At 43.4% G+C, this 12,433-nt stretch overlaps 1 protein-coding gene across 3 annotated transcripts in view; it reads left to right on the top strand.

Moving 5' to 3' along the window:
- Window positions 1-12,433, top strand: part of SNCAIP (synuclein alpha interacting protein) — a 118,606-nt gene that overhangs the window by 23,325 nt on the left and 82,848 nt on the right. For all 3 annotated transcript variants that reach the window (XM_083702267.1, XM_083702265.1, XM_083702266.1), the window contains one exon: window positions 2,876-2,964. The gene's annotated coding sequence lies outside the window, so the exon portion shown is untranslated. The remainder of the gene's footprint in view (window positions 1-2,875; window positions 2,965-12,433) is intronic.

Genomic DNA, 12,433 nt, shown 5'->3' with positions numbered 1-12,433 from the left:
TTCGCAAGAGCTTTTCGTCAAAATAAATTATTCCAGCAGGATCACTCTCATGTTTTGGTAGGTGAGGAAATAGCTGCAAGGGACAGAGGTTAGATATGTGCCGTCTTGTCACTGAGCCATGCTTTCATCAGGCAGGCTGTAAAAAAGAGGTCATACATAATCGGGACTTAACTATCTATTACTATCCTGCTGTGACAGCTCTCTGGAATTATTTTGACAGTTGATTTAAGAGGCTGCACAGGGTTATCTTATTACCTTGTTTACATTAACAGGGTACTTCGCATTTAAGGGGCATTATAAGCTGATCTTGCTGTCATCTATTACTGTAGTGTTGAGGAATACACACACGTGGTAGCTGTATAATCTGGCCCACAGCCTGCTTTAAAACTGGGGTGGTGAACCATTTTTTGTCTGATGATCTTTTTTAGGGCCATATGGCAGTGTTGGGTGTGGCCAATGTATACATGCAGACACACTCCACACACATAAGTAGATTCAGCCCACACATGTGGTCTCCACACATAGGGACCACGCCTGCACACTCAACACAAATAGAGCACACACAGAGACACACATACAACACACACTCACTCACTGAATTTGCAGGTACGCAGACCTCTCTTTTTCTCCTGCATGTGTAGGCATGCACGCGCATGCACGCACACACAGAGTTGTATATCCATGCATACACCATGCTGTCCGTCATTTCTCCAATGAAAATAAGGATGTCCTGTTCAACAACAAAAACGATCTTATTATTTATTCCCTGAGCATCTGACTGCGTTGCCCCAGCCATTCCTGGTGGCTGCCAACATATATAAAAAACATAATAGGCAGTCAGTCGGTCAAGTTTATTGCTTATAGCCAAAGGCTGCTGCAATGTATACAATGTCATGCAATAAAATATATACTAGTTTGATACAAAAACTTAAAACATTTACATTGTCAAAACATGACCTAATCTGCACAAAGCTATAGAAACTCCTTAATATACAAATTGACACATTAGACAATAAAATTTATAAGCTAAAATCACCGCGGGGCCACAAATATATTAAATAATATTAAATAATACAATAGACAATTATGTACAAAGTTTAGTGAGAAAGATACAGCTTGGTGTTGATGGGGTCAAAAAAATTCATCTCCTTTACAGTTGATAGCTATCTCGGCTATATAATTTTTTTCTCCTGTATATATGCATGTATATTCCTCCAGTAAAGTCCTGTGGGGAACTGAGTTCATATTGGGAAAGACTTGACCAGCTACTCGAAAGTATAGATTCTTTGTTGCCCAACCCTCTGTTTGTCTTGGGGGGAGACGTCAGTGCCTGGATTGGCCTTGTCTCCCCACAAAATACAATATTATCTGGACTAAACTTGGAGGATGAATCCGAAATCTGCCAGAGGACACCACCTCTAACTGCGCTGGGAAACACCTCTGTGAACTTATATAAAAAACTTAATAACACATTAAACATTCAAAAAACCTCCCTTCACAGGGCTGCCTTCAGATGTCTTCTAATGGTTACATATCTCCTTGGCTTGGGGGTTGCATAACTCCATACCATCCATCGTTTCTCCGATGAAAATAGGGACGTCCTAAGGAAAAGCAGGGCATTCTGGGATCAAATCAGAAACCAGGATTGCTTCTGTAAATCTGGAACTGTCCATGGAAAATAGGGACACTTGGAGGGTCTGTGTACACTCTCTTGCCCAAGGCAGGCTGAGGGTTCTTACACCCCGATCCAGTGCTGGGGTGCAGGGAAATGCTGCCTTTTTGTTTTCACAGAACTATCTATGAAGAATAAAAGGCAGCTAGCTCAGGAACCCCTCCCACAGAAAGAAAAAGGGGGGGTGCTGCCTAACAGCGCAAACAGTACCCACGTATGCCAGATTGGGGTGGTAGCCGTCCCACCACAGAGCTCTCCCAGCTGAACTGGCCAGCTACTACGGTTGTATCCCTGCTGCAAACCACAAGCAGAGCGCTTTATCATCCAATCTCAGTGCAGAGCACCCCAGTGCTGAAACTGGAAAATAAAACTGGGCTGGGGCTGGGGGGGGGGGTTCCTTCCTATGTCTGGCCAGACTGAATCAAGGCTATGAGTTAGCCCCCTGTGCTTTAAAATAATGAAGGGAACCGCAGGTAATTTCAGTGAGAACTAGTATGATATAATTCTTTCTGAGTTCCAGCTTGTAATCATGATATCCATATGTCCTTGGTTCAGTCTCACGTGTAATTATTTTATGGCCAATTCACAGAATTGTTGGACTGTACAAGTATATGTGTGTGTTTGGTGCAGTGTTCACTATATATTGCATATTTCTGCATTACAAATTGTTTTGGGTGTTTTAGTATTAAAAACAGATGACAGCACATATTTCAAGCATTCAGGCACATATGTTCAGAAGAGTAGAGTTACATCCAAAAGGGTGCATGTTCCAGGTCTCTGTATGCACCAATTCCCCCCCCCCACGGGTGTTTCTTCCTTTAGCATCTTCTCTGACACACCCTTCTCTCCCTATCCCTGCCAAATTGGTATTTTCAACTCACCAAATGTAAAACCATCACAGGGAGTTACTAAAGAGGAACAGCTGGTAAAATCTGAATGTTTATTGCTCGCACGCACACAAATCACATCGCTGGATTATGGCCACATAGTATATATGCGTGTGAATACTAACTCTCACTCCAAGCTTCCTTTAACACTTCGAATTGCTCTTCCAAAGTAACAGCAGCAAGAATAATGGAAAAATATGTGCACTCAGCCAAATGTGTGCATGCATAATAAGTCAGCATCCTTCAGCATGTGTGTAACCATTAATTTTGTTCCTCTCAGCGTGGCTTGTAAATGTCTCTGAATTCTTCCTTGCAGATCTGGTGTGGTGTTGCTGCTGCCTGTGTTAAACGAACGAATGTAGAACGCGACTTAGTGGAGGCTTGCAAAGACGTCGGAAGAATTAGGTAAATCAAATGGCAAGATCCATCTTTCTTTCTTTCTTTCTTTCTTTCTTTCTTTCTTTCTTTCTTTCTTTCTTTCTTTCTTTCTTTCTTTCTCCCCCCAGTTACATCTGCACACACATGGGCTTTCAGGATAAGACTCATTGGGAACCCTTCGTTCCTCCTCCGCAGCTTGCCCTTGGCTATGTGTACTGTAGCAGCTGGTCATTACTTTCAACAGGAAGCCTGCACGTGCCTCCCATATACACATCCAGCTGTCCCTCTCCTCCCCAGGGACCTTGCCTGCAAGTTTCTTAGGATTGCCTAGCCAAGGGCTAGCTGAGGGGAAGGGGGCAGGAAACGAAAGATCGGGCTCCAATGAGCCCTGTCCTGATCCTTCTGCTGCACGTGCAGCTGTGGTTACTGGGAGGAGGGGAGCACCTTGGTGTCCACAGTTTTTGTGGTTTAATTTGAGAACATTCATGTCACTTCCTTGGAAGCGTATAAACAAGAGGGTGAAATATGGGGTCAGCTTCAAACATTTTGGCATTTTGCAATATGCTGTTCTTACCGTTCTTGTATGTTGTGTGATGGGAAATTGGTTTATCTTTTGTCATTCTCTAGAGGGGTCTCCAAACCAAATGGATGGGTGAAATCAATAATAAAATAGACCGGGGTCAGCAATCGAAGGCCCATGGACCATAAGCAGCCCATGGGGGTCATTTAACTGGCCCTCAAGCCGCCCCCAAACCAAGCCACCCGCTCGGTGAGTCCCCGCAAACTGTGCTAAACTGGCATGGCACGGTTACTTGCTTCCGTGGCGCCGAAAATTGCATCTGTGCATGTGCAGACACTGGAAATTGCATCTGCGCACAGACAATGGAAATCACGGGCGCAATCCAGCCCACGGAGGGATCTCCACTGCAGTGAACTGGCCCAGGCAAGGTAAACCTTGCTGACCCATGAAATAAACATTTAAGTTTTAGTCTTTGCAGTCTCTAAAGTTATTTTAGCAGCACGACCCATTGGCTGCTGTACCAGCTCTTGCAGCAGCATGTGTTAACCACCATCGTAGTCTATCGTTGCCATCCTTTTTGTGAGCCAGCTGTTCAGAGATGTATGGAAGCAGGCTTCTGCGTGTATAGTCTTAGCTAGACTATATATACATACATACATACAGTTGCTGGGCACCTAGTCCCTCATCCCGCTTCAGCAGCTGGTGCTGTGTATGCCCATCCCACTTGCATATTGAGCATTAGTTAGAAACAATTCCCATTGAAAGCAATGGGCCTTACTTCCAGGTAAATGGTGTTAGGATTGCAGGCTTAGTAACTGAAGAAAGCAATGCAGGGAGCTGGCAATTAGACACCTTTTATTTCTGTTAATCACAGATTGGGACTTCTATAGGCATAGCTGGATCAAAGTTCTCATTTTCACCAAATGGGCCCTTTGTTTTGTTAATGCACTCTCTGCTCACTATCTTTTATTTCCTCCCTTCCCTTTGTAGATAATGTGGACATGTCAATAGGGGTTAAGTTCCACCTGTTGCCACAGTTCATCGCTTGGTCAGTATGGGGCATACAGTTGTCACGGTGTTCCTGCCCACGTTCTGTGGGAGGAGCTCCCACTTGGTATGAACTAGATGCCCTTGCACTTCATATGGATGAAGAATCCAGGATGAAGAATTCCTGGATTCATGTTCTGCAGTTGCCATGATATAAGGGGGCAAAGGGATGTCTCCCTTGTCTTGATATGATTGCTTTTAGCACTACTGCATTGCTGTCCTAATACTGCCCTAAGTACCATATCATGTGTTCCCTGGTGGTCTCCCATCTGAGCACCTCAGCAGACCCGCCAGGTGTCCCTGTTTTCCAGGGACAGCCCCAGATTTACAGAAGCCATTGTGACCCCTCCCTCTGCTGGCTCACTGGTCTCCAGAGTGCTAAAAGGCCTGGTAGGCTCCTATGGTTGGATCATTTTGTGTTTGTTACAGAAAGAAGATAGACATGTAAGTAGGATTTCTCTCAGCATCTGCATTCTGTGATGATAGTGAATTCCTCTTGAGCTTAGATGCTTGAATGCCAAAAGCAGTTTAGGGACATGGGCCGGGAGAGTACTAACTGTGGGCCCCATTTTTCTCTTTCTTTTCTAGGCTTTCTAAGCGACAGAGACACCCCATGCTTTGCAGCACCATTGCCCCAACACAGATGCCTTTGCATCTGATCCCATCCTTTCTCCAAAGCAATTTTAAGCCTGCAGTTGTACACAAAAACATATCTATATAATTCCCATTTAAATTCATAAGAATTATGCACCGGTTGCTCTGTATAATATTGCAGTTTTGGCATTTGGTAGCCGGCATAGAAAAGGTTCTTAACCCTTTGAAGCTTGCCTAGTTTTGCAGTTCTTACCTTTTCCTCTTGAAGTTCAGCCTCATATATGTTTACTCAAAAGTAAGTTCTACTATGTTCAGTAGGGTTTAATCCCTAGGTTCCTGTGTTTAATCCTAACCCCATGTTTAGGATTGCAGCCTTAAATGCCCTGATTAAAGAAATGTTTATTCTACATTTTTTCCCAGCCTCACACATTTCTAGGGAACAATTTGTCATATGGTTTTTTTCTTCTGATTTCAGTATAGATTTGTTATTTTAACTGAGGTTTAATGTTGTAATTAAATTACCAGTGTTTAAAACAAATGTATTCAGAAATGTCTTTGGACAGGTTTGCTTAAGGAAACATTTTCTTGGTCTGAAAAGTACGATGAAGTATTAGCTGTCAAGTTAAATATGAAGTATTATGTATTAATCAACTCAGAATATATGTAACCTCATTCCCATTACAGTATGCATGCCATACTTCATAACTGATTGATCCTGATCTTCTTTCTTATCCAGTTTATTTCTGTTTTTTTTAAAAAAAAAAATCTTAGTGGCTCTGTTATCTTGTTAATTTGTTTAGAGTTGGATTTTAAATGATTTCAGGTTTCTGTGATAACTTTGATAGCTTTTTTCATAATATTTAAAGCAGAAAACTGTGTCGCACAGATGTTTATGATTAGCCTTTTGTATTGGAGGTGAAATGCTTTATCTAAGATAAAATAAGAACATAGGAAGAGCCTCCTTGGGTCAGGTCAATGGCGCTTGTAGTCTAGGGTTGACATGTTTCAAAAGGTGAAAATCTGGAAGGTGGTTGAGTTTGTTTATTCCCTGGCCTAAGTTGTTGAGCAAAATCTAGACTTCTGACATGGTTTGCTATACGTCTGGATTTTTCCAGACATTCCAGCAATTTCCGCCCGGACACTGCTTCCAACTGCTGCTATATCTGGGAAATTCTGGATGTTTGCCAACCCTATAGCCCAGCATTCTGTTCTCACAGTGCTAACAAGATGTCTGTGGGACCTGAGCTCTGAGTGCCCTGTCTTCCTGAGGTTTCCAGCTGCTGGTACAGTGGTACCTCAGGTTAAGTACTTAGTTCGTTCCGGTGGTCCGTTCTTAACCTGAAGCGCCGCTTTAGCTAATGGGGCCTCCCGCTGCTGCTGCGCCGCCAGAGCACAATTTCTGTTCTCATCCTGAAGCAAAGTTCTTAACCTGAAGCACTATTTCTGGGTTAGCAGAGTCTGTAACCTGAAGCGTCTGTAACCCGAGGTACCACTGTATTCAGAAACATTACTGCCTCCAAATCATATGGATCTTACATCTTGCAAGAACTTAGCCAGATTTATTTATTTATTTATTTATTAGTTTAGCAGTAAGGTGTTAAACTGGGGACGTGGGTGGCGCTGTGGGTTAAACCACAGAGCCTAGGACTTGCCGATCAGAAGGTTGGCGGTTCGAATCCCCGCGATGGGGTGAGCTCCTGTTACCCTGCTCCTGCCAACCTAGCAGTTAGAAAGTACATCAAAGTGCAAGTAGATAAATAGGTACCGCTCCAGTGGGAAGGTAAACGGTGTTTCCATCCACTGCTCTGCTTCGCCAGAAGTGGCTTAGTCATGCTGTCCACATGACCCGGAAGCTGTATGCCGGCTCCCTCAGCCAATAAAGCGAGATGAGCACCGCAACCCCAGAGTCAGTCATGATTGGACCTAATGGTGAGGGGTCCCTTTACCTTAAGGTGTTAAACTAGGACCTTAGAGACTGAGTTCAAATCCCCAGTAAGTAATGAAGCTCACTGGATGACCTTGGACCATTCCTTGTCCCTCAGTCTAACCTACACATGGTGGTTGTGAGGATGAAATAGGGAGGTAGAGAACCTCATATGCAGCCTCAAGCTCATTTTAGGAAAGCAGGGATATAAGTGTATTAAAACAGTTACACTGTGCTTGGGAGATTTAGAAAGCAATGGAAGAAATGGGAAACTTCTTTCTCATAAGATCTCCAGGCCAACAACATTTTAAAGGTGCGCCAATTAAGCTTGCAGTTGATGTTGCACTTGTGTGTCCCTTCTTGAAACAACTTTGCAGAGATCAAGTTTTTTCCCCCTTCCAAGACTAGAGGCTCTTGGGAAATTGCACTAAAAGGTAGCAATTGTGGGTCCAACATGTTTCAAAATCTGTGTGAAATCCTATGAATTCATAAAAGCTGCATTGGGCCAGCACACCCTCAAGGTAGTGGCTATATCCACGTGAAATTTGAGAGTACATTTGGCTATTTTTTGTGGAGTTGCAGCATTAAAGAGACTGTGCTGAGTATAGTCCTGTAGTCTTGGTAATGTTTAGGACTGCAGGGAATGAGGGATGCGGGTGGCACTGTGGTCTAAACCACTGAGCCTCTTAGGTTTGCCAATCAGAAGGTCGGTGGTTTGAATCCCCGCGACAGGGTGAGCTCCTGTTGTTCAGTCCCAGCTCCTACCAACCTAGCACTTCGAAAGCACGTCATAGTGCAAGTAGATAAATAGGTACCGCTCTGGCGGGAAGGTAAACGGCATTTCCATGCGCTGCTCTGCTTCGCCAGAAGCGACTTAGTCATGCTGGCCACATGACCCGGAAGCTGTCTGCGGACAAACTCCGGCTCCCTCGGCCTATAGAGCGAGATGAGCACACAACCCCAGAGTCGTCCACGACTGGACCTAATGGTCAGGGGTACCTTTACCTTTTACAGTGAATGAATGTACAAAAGTACCATACCTTTCTCATAATTAAACCTAAGCTGAGCATCACTACCATTCTGGAATGCCAGAGGATGCAGAGAACAATTTGGATGGTATTAGACTCATTAAAATTACATTCACTTGAAAGGATAAATGTAATATAGTTCCTAATTATAAGGAAACAACTTTATGATATTGTAGGTACCTTTGAGAGATTATCTGCTGTGTCTTTGTAATCTTATATGACAGGTAGGAGCCTTAACCTCAAGAACCCTTGAAAAAGATCTTATGTGGTGCTTAACAATGTAAAACCGACCACTGAGTTTTAGCAAACATTTTATAGATTTAACCAAAGAAGGAAACAAATGCTGTGATATGAAACACAAGTCTAAAGCAGGAAAATAAACTAATGTTTTCGTTTATTTGCTCCTCTAATTAGAAGGACAAATTTGGTTCTAAGCCTTTCATTTAACTTTAAAGGAACAAAGCAGCTCATTTGTTTTCTGCTGTTGTAATGTGAATAGCTGGTATCTTAAAAAAAGAAGAAGCATTCTCCATTCATATGCTGTGGGCCATTCTGGAGCGCTGAGCTTGGCTGAGAGAGAAGGTAATTTGAAGCCAGTGTCGTGAATGCCAGAACTACTAGTTCATTCCTTGGCTAAAGTGCAGAGACACTCAGCACCTTGTCTCTTTTAAAGTCAGGGCTTGCTTTGAACTGAGATGCGCACAGATCTCATGGCTTGTGTCGTCTGGGTTCTTTGGCTTTTGAACTTTACTGTTTGAATTGGCAGCGAAGCACCAGAAGGTCTGTTAAGTAAATCTCAGCTGCATTAGCAGCCAATCTTTTGTAACTGCTGTTTAGTGCAAATCTGCCATTCAGACTCTGAGGAAAGAAACTACTATATGATATTTATTAATGGATTGCTCATTCTGTGCACCGAGATTTCCTTTACCAATGTGGAACAATCTATTTTTCAGACAACGAGGCCTATTAGTTGTTACTCATAGAACAAAAGAATACTGTACATGTATCTTAAGATCAGCCTAGTGGCCATTTTCATCCATTGTGGATGGTTTCGACACAAGCATTATTACTACACTCTTTAGCATCGTTTGGATAAAAGAGCACTTCGGTGTCTTCCTATAAATGCTTTATGTCCATTCTGCCCGGACACTGAGGTCCAGTGCCGAGGGCCTTCTGGTGGTTCCCTCACTGCGAGAAGCAAATCTACAGGGAACCAGGCAGAGGGCCTTCTCGGTAGTGGTGCCCACCCTGTGGAACACCCTCCCATCAGATGTCAAAGAGATAAACAACTAGCTGACATTTAGAAGACATCTGAAGGCAGCCCTGTTCAGGGAAGTTTTTAATGTGTGATATTTTAGTGTATTTTTGGTTTCTATGGAAGCCGCCCAGAGTGGCTGGGGAAACCCAGCCAGATGGGCAGGGTACAAATAATAAATTATTATTATGATTATTTATATGAAAATATAAAAGCAGAAAATCTAGACCTGTGTAGCAGGTTCTCCCACGCCAAAGATAATGCCCAGCTGCTGCTAAGTCTAGCTTTCAGTTTATATGCCTCTGCCCCTTCAGAATTGCAATTATTGTTTCTCACATACCTATGCAGAGCACTCATTTCAGACCTCCAGCACTGCAAGTGAATTGCCTATTCTGGAAATGTTTGTACCCATAAAAAAAACACATCAAGGTGCTTTTTGTCAAATCCCTGGCTCCTGTCAGACAGCTCTTCAGGCAAAACCATAGTGACAGACGGTTTCACAGCAATCAGATGGTGAAACTCTCAATGCCGTTTAACTCCTTTCTTTACTTCATCATAACGACTAATAGACATGGCAGAGCCTCACACATTAATGACCATTGTTGGCATCCTTCTATCTTGAGAGACAATGGAGTGTGCTGCATTAGGAGAATCTAAGTGACTTAGATTCATAGAATTTATAGAATCATATGGTTGTAAGGGACCCTGAGGATCATCCCGTCCAACCCGAACATCCAGCTTCCCCATACGGGGATCAAACCTGCAACCTTGGCGTTATCAGTACCACACTCTAACCAACTGAGCTATCCATGTGTTCAGAACTTACTCCTGGAGCACAAGCCTGGGCAGTGTGTATGGAGGGCCTGGGCTGCCCAAATAACAAGATCTCACTGGTGTGGTGCAAAGGAAAGCAGAGCAATACGTTTGGCACTAGCTTGGCTGCAGGGAGGAGACATACAAGATGCCATCCAACTGTCTTAGGGACTCCACTCTGGAATTGTGTAGGGTTTACTCCTTAGCCTTTTCTTCTCCCAAAGATATCCCACAAGGAAGTGGAGGTTTAGGATCAGAGTTTTCCCTAGATAGGTTATCTTCTCAGGTTGACATGCCCCATCTGCCCCTCACTTCCCCCTACAGCATGTGCAGAAACCGCCTCCTTGACCGTTGGACCCACTATTAGTCTTGTCCGCCCAATCTGCTAGAGCCTATCTTGACATGCAGGGGAAAGTCCCTAATTCACTGTAGGTTTGAGACCCAACAACTACCCTTACCTAGTTTAACTGGCCAGTCAAAACCGTTCCTGGTGTGTGGCCACTGCCACATGCTGACAGCTTCTAGGAGCCACAAGTGAGACCTTAATGTAGGGTAAGGACGAAAGATGGACAAGCTACCCCAGAAGGAACACAATGTGACCTCCACTAGAGATCCTGTTGTTGTTTAGTCATTTAGTCGTGTCCGACTCTTTGTGACCCCATGGACCAGAGCACGCCAGGCACTCCTGTCTTCCACTGCCTCCAGCAGTTTGGTCAAACTCATGCTGGTAGCTCCGAGAACACTGTCCAACCATCTCGTCCTCTGTCGTCCCCTTTTCCTTGTGCCCTCAATCTTTCCCAAGAACAGGGTCTTTTCCAGGGAGTCTTCTCTTCTCATGAGGTGGCCAAAGTACTGGAGTCTCAGCTTCAGGATCTGTCCTTCCAGTGAGCAGTCAGGGCTGATTTCCTTAAGAATGGAGAGGTTTGATCGTCTTGCAGTCCATGGGACTCTCAAGAGTCTCCTCCAACACCATAATTCAAAATTATCAATTCTTCGGCGATCAGCTTTCTTTATGGTCCAGCTCTCACTTCCATACATCACTACTGGGAAAACCATGGCTTTTACTGTACGGACCTTTGTCGGCAAGGCGATGTCTCTGCTTTTTAAGATGCTGACTAGGTTTGTCATTGCAGAGATCCTACTCCTACCCTAATGCTTCATTCACTCCACATTAATGACTACTGTTATGAAATATATGGATAACATACAGATCCTAAGCCTTAATCATACTCATTTATTTATTTATAAAACAGGGATTACCATTTTTTTCTTTATCCTTCCAAGCTCAAATTTTATAAAGCCATCAATGGCTATTAGCTATGATTAGCTATGATAGGTAAGTGGAACCTTCAGGGGCAATACGTGTCTTTTTATCAGATGCTAGGGAGCAAGTGATGTGGGGAGATGGTTTTTTTCAATCCTGTTTGAGCTTCTTGGGAGCAGCTGGTTGTCCACTGGTGGAGACATAATGCTGGTCTCCATGGACCATTGATCAACACTAGACAGGCACACTTTGCAGGCACACATGGTCACTTAAACTGCTATGTCAAAGCCTCTTAGCTACAAATGTGCAAAAGGGATTCAGAAACCAGTTAAACTGGAATTGATTGGATTGAGCCAGTTTAGACTTAGCTGACTTAGAACTAATACATATTGGCTTTTATTGAAGTGTCTCAGTCACCTAGTTTGTACATTAGTTGAGGATAAACTGTAATCCTCAAAATACTTTCTTTTGGTTCGGGCCTTTGATCCCGAATCCCAGATTCTGAATATATATGTCCCAGTAATGCATTTAAGAACAACTTCCCTTTAATTAGACTGTTGATTGGACACCAGAGCTGTTTTAGATATACCTGTTATCCTTAGTTACATGAGATATATAATATTTTGCTTTCACTTACCTGAGAGATAGCTTGCCTTGCTTGCTTGAATCCTCTCAATTTATCTCCTATCCTAGCAATTTCTGCATTGAATCTTTTCTGACGGTGACTAAACTTTTGATTATTTGCTTCACTTGACTGCTGGATGGCTGATCAGCAACGCTTTGTATTGGGTTTCTTTTGACTGGGTCCTTTTTCTGGTTCTTCTGACTTCTGAGAACTAGGGTAGTGTAGTGGATTGAATGTTGAATTAGGACCCAGGAGACCAGAGTTGAAGTCCTCACTCAGCCATGAAACTCACTGGGCTACTTACTGTCTCTTAGCCTAGCTAGGGTTGCCATATTTTGAAGAACAAAAAAGAGGGCACAAAAAAAAAGAGGGGGAGGGAGGAGAGGTCTCATGAGAAACGAGCACTATGGAAACTGTTCCATTAAC

This window comes from Podarcis gaigeae, assembly GCF_964106915.1.
Source record: "Podarcis gaigeae genome assembly, chromosome: 11".
Classification (NCBI taxonomy): Eukaryota; Metazoa; Chordata; class Lepidosauria; order Squamata; family Lacertidae; genus Podarcis; species Podarcis gaigeae.
This window is presented reverse-complemented; position numbering and strand designations above follow the sequence as displayed.